The following is a 6,282-nucleotide window of genomic DNA, read 5'->3' as shown; positions in this document are numbered from 1 at the left end:
AAAAAACAAAAAAAAAAAAAAAAAAAAAAAGAAAAAAAAAAAAAAAAAAAAAAAAAAAAAAAAAAAAAAAAAAAAAAAAAAAAAAAAAAAAAAAAAAAAAAAAAAAAAAAAAAAAAAAAAAAAAAAAAAAAAAAAAAAAAAAAAAAAAAAAAAAAAAAAAAAAAAAAAAAAAAAAAAAAAAAAAAAAAAAAAAAAAAAAAAAAAAAAAAAAAAAAAATAAAAAAAAAAAAAAAAAAAAAAAAAAAAAAAAAAAAAAAAAAAAAAAAAAAAAAAAAAAAAAAAAAAAAAAAAAAAAAAAAAAAAAAAAAAAAAAAAAAAAAAAAAAAAAAAAAAAAAAAAAAAAAAAAAAAAAAAAAAAAAAAAAAAAAAAAAAAAAAAAAAAAAAAAAAAAAAAAAAAAAAAAAAAAAAAAAAAAAAAAAAAAAAATAAAAAAAAAAAAAAAAAAAAAAAAAAAAAAAAAAAAAAAAAAAAAAAAAAAGAAAAAAAAAAAAAAAAAAAAAAAAAAAAAAAAAAAAAAAAAAAAAAAAAAAAAAAAAAAAAAAAAAAAAAAAAAAAAAAAAAAAAAAAAAAAAAAAAAAAAAAAAAAAAAAAAAAAAAAAAAAAAAAAAAAAAAAAAAAAAAAAAAAAAAAAAAAAAAAAAAAAAAAAAAAAAAAAAAAAAAAATAAAAAAATAAAAAAAAAAAAAAAAAAAAAAAAAAAAAAAAAAAAAAAAAAAAAAAAAAAAAAAAAAAAAAAAAAAAAAAAAAAAAAAAAAAAAAAAAAAAAAAAAAAAAAAAAAAAAAAAAAAAAAAAAAAAAAAAAAAATAAAAAAAAAAAAAAAAAAAAAAAAAAAAAAAAAAAAAAAAAAAAAAAAAAAAAAAAAAAAAAAAAAAAAAAAAAAAAAAAAAAAAAAAAAAAAAAAAAAAAAAAAAAAAAAAAAAAAAAAAAAAAAAAAAAAAAAAAAAAAAAAAAAAAAAAAAAAAAAAAAAAAAAAAAAAAAAAAAAAAAAAAAAAAAAAAAAAAAAAAAAAAAAAAAAAAAAAAAAAAAAAAAAAAAAAAAAAAAAAAAAAAAAAAAAAAAAAAAAAAAAAAAAAAAAAAAAAAAAAAAAAAAAAAAAAAAAAAAAAAAACAAAAAAAAAGAAAAAAAAAAAAAAAAAAAAAAAAAAAAAAAAAAAAAAAAAAAAAAAAAAAAAAAAAAAAAAAAAAAAAAAAAAAAAAAAAAAAAAAAAAAATAAAAAAAAAAAAAAAAAAAAAAAAAAAAAAAAAAAAAAAAAAAAAAAAAAAAAAAAAAAAAAAAAAAAAAAAAAAAAAAAAAAAAAAAAAAAAAAAAAAAATAAAAAAAAAAAAAAAAAAAAAAAAAAAAAAAAAAAAAAAAAAAAAAAAAAAAAAAAAAAAAAAAAAAAAAAAAAAAAAAAAAAAAAAAAAAAAAAAAAAAAAAAAAAAAAAAAAAAAAAAAAAAAAAAAAAAAAAAAAAAAAAAAAAAAAAAAAAAAAAAAAAAAAAAAAGAAAAAAAAAAAAAAAAAAAAAAAAAAAAAAAAAAAAAAAAAAAAAAAAAAAAAAAAAAAAAAAAAAAAAAAAAAAAAGAAAAAAAAAAAAAAAAAAAAAAAAAAAAAAAAAAAAAAAAAAAAAAAAAAAAAAAAAAAAAAAAAAAAAAAAAAAAAAAAAAAAAAAAAAAAAAAAAAAAAAAAAAAAAAAAAAAAAAAAAAAAAAAAAAAAAAAAAAAAAAAAAAAAAAAAAAAAAAAAAAAAAAAAAAAAAAAAAAAAAAAAAAAAAAAAAAAAAAAAAAAAAAAAAAAAAAAAAAAAAAAAAAAAAAAAAAAAAAAAAAAAAAAAAAAAAAAAAAAAAAAAAAAAAAAAAAAAAAAAAAAAAAAAAAAAAAAAAAAAAAAAAAAAAAACAAAAAAAAAGAAAAAAAAAAAAAAAAAAAAAAAAAAAAAAAAAAAAAAAAAAAAAAAAAAAAAAAAAAAAAAAAAAAAAAAAAAAAAAAAAAAAAAAAAAAAAAAAAAAAAAAAAAAAAAAAAAAAAAAAAAAAAAAAAAAAAAAAAAAAAAAAAAAATAAAAAAAAAAAAAAAAAAAAAAAAAAAAAAAAAAAAAAAAAAAAAAAAAAAAAAAAAAAAAAAAAAAAAAAAAAAAAAAAAAAAAAAAAAAAAAAAAAAAAAAAAAAAAAAAAAAAAAATAAAAAAAAAAAAAAAAAAAAAAAAAAAAAAAAAAAAAAAAAAAAAAAAAAAAAAAAAAAAAAAAAAAAAAAAAAAAAAAAAAAAAAAAAAAAAAAAAAAAAAAAAAAAAAAAAAAAAAAAAAAAAAAAAAAAAAAAAAAAAAAAAAAAAAAAAAAACAAAAAAAAAAAAAAAAAAAAAAAACAAAAAAAAAAAAAAAAAAAAAAAAAAAAAAAAAAAAAAAAAAAAAAAAAAAAAAAAAAAAAAAAAAAAAAAAAAAAAAAAAAAAAAAAAAAAAAAAAAAAAAAAAAAAAAAAAAAAAAAAAAAAAAAAAAAAAAAATAAAAAAAAAAAAAAAAAAAAAAAAAAAAAAAAAAAAAAAAAAAAAAAAAAAAAAAAAAAAAAAAAAAAAAAAAAAAAAAAAAAAAAAAAAAAAAAAAAAAAAAAAAAAAAAAAAAAAAAAAAAAAAAAAAAAAAAAAAAAAAAAAAAAAAAAAAAAAAAAAAAAAAAAACAAAAAAAAAAAAAAAAAAAAAAAAAAAAAAAAAAAAAAAAAAAAAAAAAAAAAAAAAAAAAAAAAAAAAAAAAAAAAAAAAAAAAAAAAAAAAAAAAAAAAAAAAAAAAAAAAAAAAAAAAAAAAAAAAAAAAAAAAAAAAAAAAAAAAAAAAAAAAAAAAAAAAAAAAAAAAAAAAAAAAAAAAAAAAAAAAAAAAAAAAAAAAAAAAAAAAAAAAAAAAAAAAAAAAAAAAAAAAAAAAAAAAAAAAAAAAAAAAAAAAAAAAAAAAAAAAAAAAAAAAAAAAAAAAAAAAAAAAAAAAAAAAAAAAAAAAAAAAAAAAAAAAAAAAAAAAAAAAAAAAAAAAAAAATAAAAAAAAAAAAAAAAAAAAAAAAAAAAAAAAAAAAAAAAAAAAAAAAAACAAAAAAAAAAAAAAAAAAAAAAAAAAAAAAAAAAAAAAAAAAAAAACAAAAAAAAAAAAAAAAAAACAAAAAAAAAAAAAAAAAAAAAAAAAAAAAAAAAAAAAAAAAAAAAAAAAAAAAAAAAAAAAAAAAAAAAAAAAAAAAAAAAAAAAAAAAAAAAAAAAAAAAAAAAAAAAAAAAAAAAAAGAAAAAAAAAAAAAAAAAAAAAAAAAAAAAAAAAAAAAACAAAAAAAAAAAAAAAAAAAAAAAGAAAAAAAAAAAAAAAAAAAAAAAAAAAAAAAAAAAAAAAAAAAAAAAAAAAAAAAAAAAAAAAAAAAAAAAAAAAAAAAAAAAAAAAAAAAAAAAAAAAAAAAAAAAAAAAAAAAAAAAAAAAAAAAAAAAAAAAAAAAAAAAAAAAAAAAAAAAAAAAAAAAAAAAAAAAAAAAAAAAAAAAAAAAAAAAAAAAAAAAAAAAAAAAAAAAAAAGAAAAAAAAAAAAAAAAAAAAAAAAAAAAAAAAAAAAAAAAAAAAAAAACAAAAAAAAAAAAAAAAAAAAAAAAAAAAAAAAAAAAAAAAAAAAAAAAAAAAAAAAAAAAAAAAAAAAAAAAAAAAAAAACAAAAAAAAAAAAAAAAAAAAAAAAAAAAAAAAAAAAAAAAAAAAAAACAAAAAAAAAAAAAAAAAAAAAAAAAAAAAAAAAAAAAAAAAAAAAAAAAAAAAAAACAAACAAAAAAAAAAAAAAAAAAAAAAAAAAAAAAAAAAAAAAAAAAAAAAAAAAAAAAAAAAAAAAAAAAAAAAAAAAAAAAAAAAAAAAAACAAAAAAAAAAAACAAAAAAAAAAAAAAAAAAAAAAAAAAAAAAAAAAAAAAAAAAAAAAAAAAAAAAAAAAAAAAAAAAAAACAAAAAAAAAAAAAAAAAAAAAAAAAAAAAAAAAAAAAAAAAAAAAAAAAAAAAAAAAAAAAAAAAAAAAAAAAAAAAAAAAAAAAAAAAAAAAAAAAAAAAAAAAAAAAAAAAAAAAAAAAAAAAAAAAAAAAAAAAAAAAAAAAAAAAAAAAAAAAAAAAAAAAAACAAAAAAAAAAAAAAAAAAAAAAAAAAAAAAAAAAAAAAAAAAAAAAAAAAAAAAAAAAAAAAAAAAAAAAAAAAAAAAAAAAAAAAAAAAAAAAAAAAAAAAAAAAAAAAAAAAAAACAAAAAAAAAAAAAAAAAAAAAAAAAAAAAAAAAAAAAAAACCAACTTGACAAACTATCGTTGTGGTTTTGATGCGTAGGTAAGATTGGTTCTTGCTTAAGCCCGTAGCAGCCACGTAAAACTTTGCAACAACAAAGTAGAGGGCGTCTAACTTGTTTTTGCAGGGCTTGTTGTGATGTGATATGGTCTAGACGTGATGAGATATAAGTTGTTGTATGAGATGATCATGTTTTGTTGAAGTTATCGGCAACTGGCAGAAGCCTTATGGTTGTCTCTGTATTGCATAAGATGCAAGCGCCAAATAATTGTTTTACTTTATCGCTATGCGATAGCAATAGTTGGCGAGACGACCATGTGACGACACGTTGATATAGATCAAGATGATGGAGATCATGGTGTCATGCCGGTGACGATAGAGATCATGACGATACTTTGGATATGGAGATCAAAGGCGCAAGATGATTATGGCCATATCATGACACATATTTCAATTGCATGTGATGTTTATCCTTTATGCATCTTATTTTTCTTAGTTCGGCGGTAGCATTATAAGATGATCTCTCACTAAATTTCAAGGTATAAGTGTTCTCCCTGAGTATGCACCGTTGCGACAGTTTTCCGTGCCAAGACACCACGTGATGATCGGGTGTGATAAGCTCTACGTTCACATACAATGGGTGCAAGCCAGTTTTGCACACACGGAATACTCGGGTTAAACTTGACGAGCCTAGCATATGCAGATATGGCCTCGGAACACTGGAGACCGGAAGGTTGAGCACGAATCATATAGAAGATATGATCAACATAGAGATGTTCACCATTGAAACTACTCCATCTCACATGATGATCGGACATGGTTTAGTTGATATGGATCATGTGATCACTTAGATGATTAGAGGGATGTTTATCTAAGTGGGAGTTCTTAAGTAATATGATTAATTGAACTTTAATTTATCATGAACTTAGTCCTGATAATAATTATATATCTATGGTGTAGATCAATAGCTTGCGATGTAGCTTCCCGTTTAATTTTGATATGTTCCTAGAGAAAAAGAAGTTGAAAGATGATAGTAGCAATGATGCGGACTTGGTCCGTCATCTGAGGATTATTCTCATTGCTGCACAAAACAATTATGTCCTTGATGCACCGCTAGGTGACAGACCTATTGCAGGAGTAGATGCACACGTTATGAACATTTGACAAGCTCGGTATGATGACTATTTGATAGTTTAGTGCGCATACTTTACGGCTTAGAACCGGGACTTCAAAAATGTTTTGAACACCGCGAAGCATATGAGATGTTCCAAGAGCTGAAATTGGTATTTCAAACGCATGCCCGTGTTAAGAGGTATGAGACCTCTGACAAGTACTTTGCCTACAAGATGGAGGAGAATAGCTCAGCTAGTGAGCATGTGCTCAGAATGTCTGAGTACTACAATCACTTGAATCAAGCGGGAGTTAATCTTCCAGATAAGATAGTGATTGACAGAGTTCTCTAGTCACTATCACCAAGTTACTAGAACTTCGTGATGAACTATAATATGCAAGGGATAATGGAAACGATTCCTGAGCTCTTCGCGATGTTGAAATCAGCGAAGGTAGAAATCAAGAAAAGAATCAAGTGTTGATGGTTGACAAGACCACTAGTTTCAAGTAAAAGGGAAAGGGAAAGAAAGGGGACTTCAAGAAGAATGACAAGCAAGTTGCCACTCCCATGAAGAAGCACAAAACTAGACCCAAGCCTGAAACTGAGTGCTTCTACTTCAAAGGAAATGGTCACGAAGCGGAACTGCCCCAAATACTTGGCGGATAAGAAGGATGGCAAAGTGAAAGGTATATTTGATATACATGTTATTGATGTGTACTTTACTAGTGTTCATAGTAACCCCAGGGTATTTGATACCGGTTCATTTGCTAAGATTAGTAACTCAAAACAGGAGTTACAAAATGAACAAAGACTAGTTGAGGGCAAGGTGACGATGTGTGTTGGAAGCGATTCCAAGGTTTATAAGATCACCATCGCACACTCCCTTTACCTTCGAGATTAATGTTGAACCTAAAATAAATGTTATTTGG

This window comes from Triticum urartu, chromosome 3, assembly GCF_003073215.2.
Source record: "Triticum urartu cultivar G1812 chromosome 3, Tu2.1, whole genome shotgun sequence".
Taxonomy (NCBI): Eukaryota; Viridiplantae; Streptophyta; class Magnoliopsida; order Poales; family Poaceae; genus Triticum; species Triticum urartu.
The sequence above is the reverse complement of the archived record's forward strand: the minus strand, read 5'-3'. Positions refer to the sequence as shown.